We start from the raw sequence: 12,383 nt of genomic DNA on the forward strand, positions 1-12,383 counted from the left end.
GTCTCTGCAGGTGATCATAGGGTGTGGCACTTTGGCAAGAGGTCCCTTCTCTTGTTCACCTTAGGAGGCATCCCTCTCTGAAAGCAGTGGTTGCATGGCAGAAATGGAAGAAAACGTCTCTGTGAAGTGGGAGAGGAGGTGAATGGGTGAGCCTCGTCTTGGTAAACAAATGGAGCTGTCCAGTGCTACCAGGGCTTGCACAGTCACTCTCCACCACATAGCAACCTTAGCAGTCAGTTCTGGGAGCTGAGTGGATGAGCAATAAAAATGAGCTGTTGGCTCTGGGGACATATGGGCAGCTCTTTAGGAAGATTAAAGTTACCCTGTGCCTCTCTGTCTCCTAATTACCGTCTTCTGATTTCCTTCTAGTGGATATCTCTGAATAACACAAGAATTCACAGAAGCTGTGCAAAGCAAATAGAGCATTTTGTTGATCCACAGAAATTACGGGAAGGGGCTGAGCGAACTGGAGCAAGACTGCCTGACCCCACAGTTTGCCCTTGCTCAGGTGGGCTCTGTGCTTTCCCTCCTCGCTGCCTTTCTTGAGGCTCTTCTCTGCACCTGGTACTCCATTCATTGTGGGCCTGCACCCCGTTCCCCCAACATCAAAGTCCCCTGTTCTTCAATGCCACCTCCTCTAGGAAACCTGCCCTCAACTTCCATTTGGAAGTGACCACTTTGCTTGGATCTTTATTTGCCTATTTTTGGTGAATCTTACAATTTTCTCTACTGTGGTTATTTGGGTCATGTCTGATTCTGCCTACATCATGATGCCCTAAAAGAAAATACTCATACAGAGACATTTGAGTAGGAAAGTAAGAGGAGAGATTGTACACAGCAGAGCCTACAGCTCGGGCCACATCTGGGGAATCTGTGCTCTGAATCCCTGTCAGGCCAGGCTCCATGGGTGAGTCCTTTGCTTTTCTGCCTTTCCTAGCAGGCGCCAACTCTGCTGGATCCTCTCTCCTCTGTAGTGGGGGTCAGTTCCCCGGCCTGGTCTTCTGCCCTTTTCTGTTCTCTCCGGTCACTTTGGAAGTCAGTCTTTAGATGATCCTCAGAGGTGATCTTCATCCCCAGCTCCACCCCAAGCGGCTCATCAGAGCCTTCCCTCCAAACAAAAACGGGGCCGTGGCTACAGGAAAAGGAATCCTGGCAATTAGAGATTTCTCCCCAGATCTTTGATTTTCCTCCCTTTACTAATCTGGAAGTAGGAAGGCGATTTATTTATTTATCTCTACACTTCTACTTCTAGTCCCAAGCCAGCTCTTGACTTACACAGAGTAGGTGCTCAAAATCCACTTGATTGGATGAACGGAAGAAATATTTTTCTTGCAGGAGTCTCTGCCCAGAAAGGCTGAGGACACCATTCCCAATTGAAAGGAATAGACACTGGCCATTCTCCCCGGCATTTCTCCTGCAGATTTGCCATGGTTCCTTGAGGGGCCTTGTCTCACCTAGACCTGAAGGGAGAAAGGGCAGAAGAAGAGAGATTGGAAAGATTCTTTCCTGAAATTCCTCTGCCCAGGAGCTAATGGATGCATGGAAGCAAGAGGGCTTCTGTGATCAGTAGAGTAGAAAAATGGAGAAGCAAGAAAGCCCCTATATAAAACTTTCAAACTTTAAGAAAAGGGAAACTTTTAATTCCTTTTAGTGTGAAACCCTAGACAGTGGGAGCTGTGAAAAGAAATTCTTCCTCTAGCTAAGTTTCAGCAGAATCTAAAAACTGATGAACCTTTATGAAAAAATAGATTCAATACCAGCAGTGGAACTTAACAAAAATATGGTTTGCTCGTTAAATACACTGCCTATTTCCAAAATTGAAGAGTGTCTTTCCAAAGTTGCTCCATGCTTCTGTGTCACTCCAATGCATTTTCTTAGTCCTTGACATTTAATCATTCACAACTGCTTTTTACTGCCTCCTTTATATTACCCTCATGAACATAATATTATCATGCAATTAATGGCATAATATCTTGCAAAACTCACTTTCTGCCAAGTAGGTCCTACGTGCTGGTTAAAACAGTTGAGTTGGCAATCAATGGAACATTAAAGTATTTTATGGGAATTTAAGAAACCCAAGATATATTGAATTTCACTGGCTGCTAGCTAAGTCTTCTAAGTCCTTGGTGAACCCGATTTGCCCAGTATGCAAATTAAACCTCCAGTTCTAAAGTCAGTGTTCAGAAGCAAAATTAAATTGATTATACTTGAGGAAACAAAAAGGGGAAATAAGAAATAGGCGAGGCAAATTCAGCTAGGTTAGCTTGAATTCTTTAGGTGGTCTTCAAATTTGTTGAAAAAAAAAAGAATTCTGTTAGTTACAGGAGAACTGGATAAAGTATAGTATGTAAACTACAAAGTAATGCTTTTCTGACTTAGTTCCGGTCTGGCGTGTAGGAGCTTGTCCTAATGACAAGTGAAAAGCTGAACTAAGTGAAAAATTGACAGCTCTTCTTAGATCCATCAGGGAAGCGAGGGCACGGGGAAACCACTGCCCCCTAAATTGGAGAGAGACCCAGGCAAAGGCAGAGAATCACAACTTAGAGGAGCAAACACCCCTGAGCAGAAACCTCTCTGGGAACCAGTGCCGGGTAGGAAATCCAATTACAGTTTGATGAATTGCTGGAGGCTCAGTGTGGAAAATCCTGAGTTGAACCCTCCAGGGGGCTCAGTTGTGGGGGTGGAGGGGGGCGCAATTTAGTGAATTTTACTTCTAGGAGCTCTGCCAGGTCCCCACAGAGAATATCAGAGGAAAATCCCCTCTGCTCTGGCAGAGGGAGGGGAAAAGGAACGATTGTGAAATATACCAGGGGGCAGAGAATGCCAAGAAGCACTGGTGAAGTTCACGGTCCAGGTGGCAGGCTCACTGAATGATGCAGACCTAACCCCGGGACCACAGAATGCCTGTCCTGCTCCCGCACCCACCGCCCTGCTTCTAAAGGCCTGTCTACAGCTGCTCCTTTTACGGGTCCGTTGTGTTCACCTTTCAACACAAGGCGAAAACAAAGTTTGAAGAGAAGAAATAAACACTAGAACCAGAGGTAGATATGGCAGGAATATTGAAATGATCAGACTAGAAACTAAAAAAACTGTAATAAATGTGTTAAGGGCTTTAATGGAAAAAGTAGGGCTGCAATGACTCTAGTTAATAATACTGTGTTGCATATTCAAAAGTTGCTAAGAGAGTAGATCTTAAAAGATCTCATCACAAGAAAAAATTTGTAGCCATGTATGGTGATGGATGTTACCCAGACATATTGTGGAGATCATTTTGCAATATATACAGATAGTGAATCATTATGTTCTACACCTGAAACTAGTATAATATTCTATGTTAAGTATATCTCAATAAACAAGGTAAAAAACATATAAGGAAGGAGGGATAACGTAAACAGAGAGATGGAAATTCTAAGAATCAAGAAGAAATGCTAGAGATCAGAAACACTGTAACAGAAATGAAGAACGCCTTTGATGGGCTCATTAGTAAACTGGACACACTGAGGAAAGAATATTTGAACTTGAGGATATGACAATAGAAACTTCTAAAACTGGACAGCAAAGAGAAAAGACTAAAACATCAAGAAACAGAACAGGATATCCAAGACAACTGTGGGGCAACTACAAATTTGCATGTAATGGGAATAACAGAAAGAGAAGAAAGAAAGGAATGAAAGCAAATTTGAAGCAATAATAATTGAGAATTTCCTCAAATTAATGTCAGATGCCAAACCACAGATCCAGGAAGCTCACAGAACAACAAGCAAGATAAATGCAAAAAGTCAAAACAAAAAAATCCCAACTACACCTATGCATATCATATTCAAACTTCAGAAAGTCAAAGATAAAGGAAAAATCTTGAAAGAAGCCAGAGGAATAAACACTTTACCTGTAGAAGAGCAACAATAAGAATTACATCTGATTTCTCCTCAGAAACCATACCAACAAGAAGAGAGTAAGTGTAATTGTCAGCAAGACCTATTTCTCTTGTCTCGATTGACCTATTTCTCTTGTTTTGCTGAAAATTACAGGTGTTCCTTTCTCTAACGCCCTGGGATTGTTTGTTTCTGCTGTGTTGCAGGAATAAGATATGGACACCAACCACCTTGACCTGGTCCAGACTGCACTGCAAGGCTGATATGTGCACAGAGTAACCATGCGGCACCCTATGGTCACCTTTGTTTCATTCTAATGCCAAGAGCACCGCTGCAGGGGGAGCTTAAGCCTTATTAACACCACATGCCATGTATGTGAAAGCATGATTTCAGACTAGGCCTGTGAGAGCTTCTACCCATCTCAAGATGCAATGACAAAATGTCCCTTTTGGATAATCATTCCTCACCCCAAAGAAAAGGCACTGCTTCTCCTTTGCTTGGGGAGCCACAGCTTGGAGAAACTATTCCCTGTGACCTTATTTGTGGCAGATAAAAGTCACTTTGTGTGGCAACTTTATCTGCTGAAGGCTTTGATTTCAACTCACCAAGAAGCAAACTCACTTTGGTTCATTGACATCATGAAGTGTTGAGAGAAAGAAACCACCAACCTAGAATTCTGTACCCTGCAAGATCATCCTTCAAAGTGAAGGAGAAACAGAGACTTTCTCAGAAAAACAAAATTGATGGAATATGTTGTCATTATACTTGCCTTACAAAAAATGTTAAATGAAGTTCTTCAGAGAGAAGGAAAATGGTATGCCAGAAAATCTGATCTACACACAAAAAAGGAAGAGCATCAGAGCATGAATAAGTGAAGGCAAAATCAAAACTTTTATTTTTCTTCTTTTTTTTACTCACATTGTCCTTTTATTTACTGAAATATATTTGACGTATAGCATTGTGCAAATTTAAGGTGTATGACATTAATTTGATACGTTTATATTTTGTAATATGATTTCCATTGTAGCAATAATTAAAGCTTCTATCACATTACATAATTATCCTTTCTTTTTAGTGGTTAGAATAACTAAGTTCTAGTCTCATAACATGTTTGATGACTATAACACAATATTATTGTCTATATTTACTATACTGTGTATTAGATCTCTAGGGCTTATTTACTACTTTGTGGAAGTTTGTACGCCTAAAACCATCTGTCCTATCTTTGCACCCACATCTCTTGGTAACCACCATTTTACTCTCCATTTTTACAAATTTGACTTTTTTAGATACCACATATAAGTGATATCACACAGTACTTGTCTTTGTCTGACTTATCTCACTTAGCAGAACGTGCTAACAGTCCATCCATGTTGTTGGGTGGACCAAGTGGCAGAAGTCTTTTCTCATGGCTGAATAATATTCCATTGTATGTATACAGCACATCGTCTTTATCCATTCATCCACTGATGGGCAGTTATGTTGTTTCCATATCTTAGCTATTGTGAATAAAGCTGCAATAAACATGAGAGTGCACATATCTCTTTGATATATTGTTTTCATTTCCGTTGGGTATATACCCAGAAGTGAAGTTGCTGGGTCACATGATAGATCTATTTTTAACTTTATGAGGAACCTTTATATTGTTTTCCATAATTTTCTTATTCTTAATTGTTCTAACAGCCAATAGTTTATTCAAAATAATAATAGCACTAATGTTTTTAATTATGTATGTGTGTTTGTATATATATATGTTTATATATAAGCAAAATGAATGAAAGCAATGATACAAGACAGGAGGGAGGAATTAGGAATATTTTATGATCATATTTTTAATATAACAACAAATTTATAATTTGTCAAGCAGTATAGTGTTATTTGAAAGTGGACTTGGAGTAGTTGTAAATGTAAATTACAATCTCTAGGGCAAGTACTGAAAAAAGAAGTGTATCATACTTAATGGTGAGAAACTTGAAGCTTTCCCGCTAAGACCAGAAACAAGGTAAGGATGTTCTCTGTCACTTCTGCTTCTCAACATTGTACTGGAAGTCCTAGCTAAGACAAGAAAGGCAGATAAAAAGTTTATATATTGGGAAGGAGAAAATAAAACTGTCTTTGTTCACAGATGACATAATTGTCTATGTAGAAAATCCAAAGAATTGACAAAATACCCCTGGAACTAATAAATGATTCTAGCAAGGTTGCAAGACACATGGATAGTTGCTTTCCTATACTAGAAATGAACAAGTGAAATTTGAAATTAAAAACACATTATCATTTATATTAGCACCTCCAAAAATGAAATATTTAGGTATAAATCTACCAAAATATGTACATGTAGAAAATATGATCTATATGAGGAAAACTACAAAACTCTGATGAAAGGTATCAAAGAAGTAAATAAATGGAGAGACGTTCCATGTTCATGGATAAGAAGACTCAATACTGTCAAGATGTCACTTCTTCCCAACTTGATCTATAGATTCAGCACAATCCCTGTCAAATTTCCAGCAAGTTATTTTGGGGATACTGACAAGTTGAATCTTAAGTTTCTGTGGAGAGGCAAAAGACCCAGAATAGACAACACAATATTGAAGGGGAAAAACAAAGTTGGAGGGCTGAAACGACCTGACTTCAAGACTTACTATAAAGCTATATAATCAAGACAGTGTGATATTAGCAAAAAACAGACAGATTAATGAAAAATAATAGACAGCACAAAAATAGACCTACATAAATATAGTCAACTGGTCTTTGACAAAGGAGCAAAGGTAATACAATGGAGTAAAGATAGTATTTTCAATAAATGGTGCTGGAACAACTGGACATCCATATGCAAAAAAAAAGAGTCTAGATACAGTCCTTCTCTCTTTATAAAAGGTAACCCAAAATGGATCGTATATCTAAATTTAAAATGAAAAACTATAAAACTCCTAGAAGATAACATAGGAGAAAATCTAGGTGAACTTGGGTATGGCAATGACTTTGTAGCCACAACATCAAGGACATGATCCATGAAAAATAATTGACAAGCTGGACAACATTAAAATCAAAAACTTGTGCTCTGTGGAAAAAATGTCAAGAGAATAAGAAGAAAAGCCACAGATCAGGAGAAAATATTTGCAAAGGACACATTTGATAAAGGACTGTTATCCAAAATTTACAAGAACTCTTAAAGCTCAGCAATAAGAAAAGGAACAACCCAAATGAAAAATGGATCAAAGACCTGAAGAGGCACCTCACCAAAGAAGATACACGGATGGCAAGCAAGTGTATGAAAAGATGTTCAACATCACCTGTTATTAAGGAATTGCAAATTAAAACAATAATGTACCACTACAGACCTCTTTGAATAGCCAAAATCAAAAATACTGACAACACAATGGCAAATGCTGGAAAGAATATGAAGCAATAGGAACTCTCACTCATTGCTGGTGGGAATGCAAAATGGTAGTGCCACTTTGGAAGACAGTTTGGCAGTTTCTTACAAAACTAAACACATTTGTATCATGTGATCCAGTGACTGCACTCCTTGGTATATCCCTAAGGAGCTGAAAACTAATGTCCACACAAAAACCTGCAGATGGATGTTTATAGCGTCTTTATTCATAATTGCTAACACTTGGAATCAACCAAGATGTCCTTCACTTGGTGAATGGATAAATAAACTCTGGTACATCCAGACAGTGGAATATTATTCAGTGCTAAAAAGAAAGAAGCTATTAAGCCAGGAAAAGACATGGGGGAACCTTAAATGCAAGTTGCTAACTGAAATAAGCCAATCTGAAAAGGCTACATGCTGTATGATTCTAACTGTATTACATTCTGGAAAAGGCAAAACTGTGGAGTAAAAAAGATAGTGGTAGCCTGTGGTCAGCAGAAAGGCAGGAATGAGCAGGCAGGCCACAGAGGATTTTGAGGGCAGTGAAACCATTCTGTATGATACTATAATAGTGGGTACATGTCATGGTACACTTCTCCAAACCCAAAGAATGCACAACACCGAGTGACCACTAATGTAAACTATGGACTTTGGGTGATAATTATGTGTCAGTGTAGGTTCATTGATTGGGACAAACGTCCCACTGTGGTGCTGGCTGTCAACAGTGGGGAGGGTGTGTGTGAGGGAGGAGGAAAGGAGATATATGAGAACTCTTTGTACTTTCCTCTCAATTTTGCTGTCAAACTAAACCTCTCTAAAAAATAAAGTTTATTAGCTTAAAAAAAAGATGCTTTAGATGAATACTTACTAATATTAAATGTTTGCAATGTTTTAAATGAAAAAAATTTACAAAACCATTTCGTGTTATACATTTATATTTATAAATATGTGTTTATATTTATATCACTTAGAAGAGTGTGGAGCAGATAACAACACTATATGTGTTTACTCTCTTATTTAATCCTCTTAATAAAACTATGATGTGTGTTATTACCAATATAATCCACGTTTTATTAAAAATAGATCTGAAAGAGTATGAAACAATTCCAGGAATTATAGAAATAATTCCTGGAAGGATATGAAAGGATTATCTTTGATCAATTTTATGTTTTCTTTTGTTTATCTCTATTTTATTATTTCTCTATAATGAACATGTATTGGTATTTTACCAAGAAAAAAAAGTATTTCTTGTGTTTATTTTACTTGTTTGAATTAGTTTTTTTCAATGGACAGTAGACAGCTCAAACTGCATATAAGGATGTAGAGTGAAAAGCAGATTTTCCTCTATGAAGTCCCCAGTATCTTTACTTTCTCCAAAGTGAGCCAGAGGAAGTGGGTTCTTATGAATCTTTTCAGAGAGTGTCTCTATATTTACAAGCACATGTGTATGGGAGTCCCTTCTCCCTCCCTCCCCTCGCTGACAAATGACAGCATCCTATGCATAGCTTTTTACTTTGCATTTTTATTGACTTGCACCTCTTTGATTTTGTTCTAAGTCCATGCAGATACAGCAGCCTCATCATTTTAAATGGCTGCAAAATATGTGATTGTTTGGATGTACCATGATATATTTAACACTTTCCCTAATAATGGGTATTTAGGATGCTTCCAGGCTTTTCCTACTGTAGACATAAATGTTATAATAAATATCTGTGCATGTATTTTTTTCCTGAATATGTATAAGAATATCTGGGGTATAAGTTTCTTGAAATGCAAGTATCAGGTCAAAGGGTAAATACATTTAAAAATTTTGTTATTTGACAAATAGCCCTCAAAAGAGGTTGTGCCAGTTGGTACTCCCAGCAAAGTGTTGAGCGCCTGTGCAGCTCATACGTACCCGTGAGGGGTAGCAGAGTGCCCACATGTCCCTTCCCTCACCCAACAGGGTGGTGTCAAATATTATTTTAAATGGTGACAAAAAGAAATAGATCAAGCAACCATTTATTTTAGACTTGATCTGGCATTTGTGTTGAGATTACCATAAGACATTGAGACTGGAGTAAAAATATGTTATTTTTTCTTCCTTGGACACAGTTGTTTTCAAAACAGAGAAATCACTTTATCTATTGCTGAAGGGACTTGTGGAGATGGAACTGGAAGGATTGTTGGGAGAGATGCTCATTCTGAGCTCCACAGAAACTCGCACACTCAGGTTTGGCAATTGGGAGTCTTCCATCTAGGGCTCGTCTGCCTTACCAGCTCTCTCCAGAATCTTGCCTCAATGGAAAGGAAACTAGTGAGACTCATCCTTTCATTGCTTTTATACCCATTGATCTGGATCCTTGAAATGGGTTTGGGGTCTTGTAAGGAGCTGCCCTTCATGGTGGGAGGAAATGCTCCCACTCCGCTAATCCTGGAAGTCAGGCTCCCAGTGATCATCAGCACTAATGACGACTTCATAGCATCATTACTGCCAGTGCATTGATTTAGAAAAAACCAAGTCAGCGTATCTGTTTTGCACAGAAGGAGAGGGAATTCTGAGAGCAGGTGCAATTTGAATTGAGTTATTTCATTACTTGCTCATCGTGTTTGGCTGATGCCAGAAGAACAAAGATGCTCAGACTATTTCTTCTTCTTTTTTTTTTTTGAGACAGTTACTTCATTTTGTGAGATGCGAATCAGACTCGCATAACTCATTTAGACTCAGCTGAGTACTCAGATATCTAATTATTATTTTCTTGGATGTTTGTGGGGCTTCGTGGGCTTTTTAGTGATGACTCCATTATGTGCATGATAAGCAGAGAAGGTGATGGGACAGAGGAGATGGTGGCCTGTAGCCCTTCTCCCTGGTGGAAGGTGAAAGGCAATTCCTGCTCTGCAGATGGGTAGGGAGAGGTGCTGCCAGGCTCCCGGGCACCCCCTGCCAGGAGGTATGAGGTCTGCAACTGCAATCATTTCCTTACAGCAACTCCCAGAAAGTTTTAGGTGCATGCCAAGGCTTTTAGACATCCCCTGGATTCAGAGGATGACAGATTGAACGGGTCTGGATCCTGCCCCTCGTGTGAGCCCCACTAATCTGACATGTAGCTTCTACTCATGTTCCTCTGGGGTCCTTGGGGGAGCAGCCTTTCCCTGCGTTTGGAACATGTGACCTCACCTCAAGTTCCAGGATGTTGGAGCTTGGCATGTAGGCCTGAGCCAATCATCACATCCTATTCTCCTGGCTGCTGTGATTGGTTCAGGAACGGGCACCTGACCTTGTCACACCTGTGAGACGCATCGAGGCTTTTGTCTGGAGTTCTGGGGATGAGACCCTTGGTCTTCACTGGTGTCTTTGAACAGAAAGTGTTGGGTGCCATGGAGTTGCTGCTGTACCAAGGAGAGTCTGCTTTAGAGCAGAGCTAACACGGAGGAAAGTGGAAGTGGGAGAGACAGAGAGAGAGAGTAAAGGAGAGACAGACTGACTGTGAGGTCGACTTCTCAGTTATATAAAGCAACTTGGGTTAGGTTTCCTCTCATTTGCATCTAAAAGAGTCTTGTTACCTGACTTTTCTTTATCCCTGAAAAATCAGAAGAGTGCCAAGTCCTCTCCTTACTTGCTTCTCACAAGCCTTCTCTTCATCTTGCTGTAGGCTCCCTATTCTTGTCTGATTGGATGGTAATATTAGAATTTCCATGTTTCTGTTAGGAATAAATCTCTACTTAAGCATTTATAGCTTATCACACATTGATTGGATGTTTATGGGAAATTTGATGCTAGAGGATGAAAGAGAGTAGGAAATAATTGCTGGATTCCAAGTTCCATCCTGGCAAGGACGGGGCCGCCCTGCTCCTCCTCATGTCCTGTGTCCCTGGCAGTAGGAGTAGTGCTTGGATGATGTAAAAGATCAAAGTCTGGCAGGAGTTGGGACCTGAGGGTCTTTCTAATTCAATTTTCTATTGTCCAGCCAGGGAGGGTGGTGAGTAAGGTGGTAGGCTCAATGTCTGTTGCCCTTTGGCCTGATTTTCTTTGAGTCCAGTGCCTCATGCTTGGCCTTCTCCCACTGACCTCTCGCCTTGTATCCAATGGCACATTGATAGCCCTTTTCATCCACTCATCCATCATAAAGTACCGATCCCAGAGGACGGATGTAAGGGCCACAAGGAATTTGCTCAATGAAGTAGCCCGTGTTGAGGCCCTTCTGGCCCGAATTCTGATCTTGGTTGGAAGAGTCAGCAGCCTTCCTCTGCAATTCTGCCAAGGGCCCTGGGGCAAGTGATTGGCCCCTGTTGAGGAAATTGAAATGCAGTCACATGTGGAATAAACTCCTCTGCCTTGTACACCTCACTGCAAGGAATGAAGACACTGTGCTGGTGTAAAAGTTTTGAAATATAAAGCATTCTACACACATGTGATTGTTGCTTTTGATGATATTTATCCTTTCCTCATGCTAATAGCATGGATCCCTGGTGAGCAGAGGAAGAATGGGGTGGGGATTTCTGTGTACATGGGCTCCTACAACAGGATTTCCTGGGCCTGGGGGTCCAGAGAGTGGCTACAACCCCTTCCTCCCATGCTGTCTCAGTCCTTGAGGAGCAAGCCTGCCCTCTGGCTGCCCCATCTCGACAGAAGTAGCCTAAGCTGAGTCTGAACACTCTCAGCTGCTTGTTCTGGCACAGGAAGAGAAGCTGAAGGAAGGCAGAGGCAGGGCAGCTTGGCTGGCACCTGGGGTGACGAGGGAAAGGGTAGGGCCTGGTTTGGGGAGGTAAAGGTGACAGGGTTCCTTAAGCTTGTGAATTTGGGATTTGGTCTCAGGTAACTGATTGGATCTGTGACCCGTACAGGGCCCTTCACTTGTGGCCTTTGCACAGCCTCAGATGACCTGGCCTGGCACCTTCTTGGTAGGAGGACGCATCCCTGCATTCTCTCTAAGGGTGAAACAAACCTGTGAAGACATCTGTGACCCGCAGGCATGCGTTAGCTGCAGGAGAGGGAGGGCAGACTGTGGAGCTCTGGCTGGGCATGCGCTCTGCACCTGGTCTCGTGTTTCAGTCCTACCACAGTCTGTGCTGTAAGCACTACTATCCCCATTTACACAGGAGAAAACAGGGGCACAGAGAGATTAAGTTGATCGCCCAATGTGCTACTT

Source organism: Equus przewalskii, chromosome 9, assembly GCF_037783145.1.
Source record: "Equus przewalskii isolate Varuska chromosome 9, EquPr2, whole genome shotgun sequence".
In the NCBI taxonomy this organism is placed as follows: domain Eukaryota; kingdom Metazoa; phylum Chordata; class Mammalia; order Perissodactyla; family Equidae; genus Equus; species Equus przewalskii.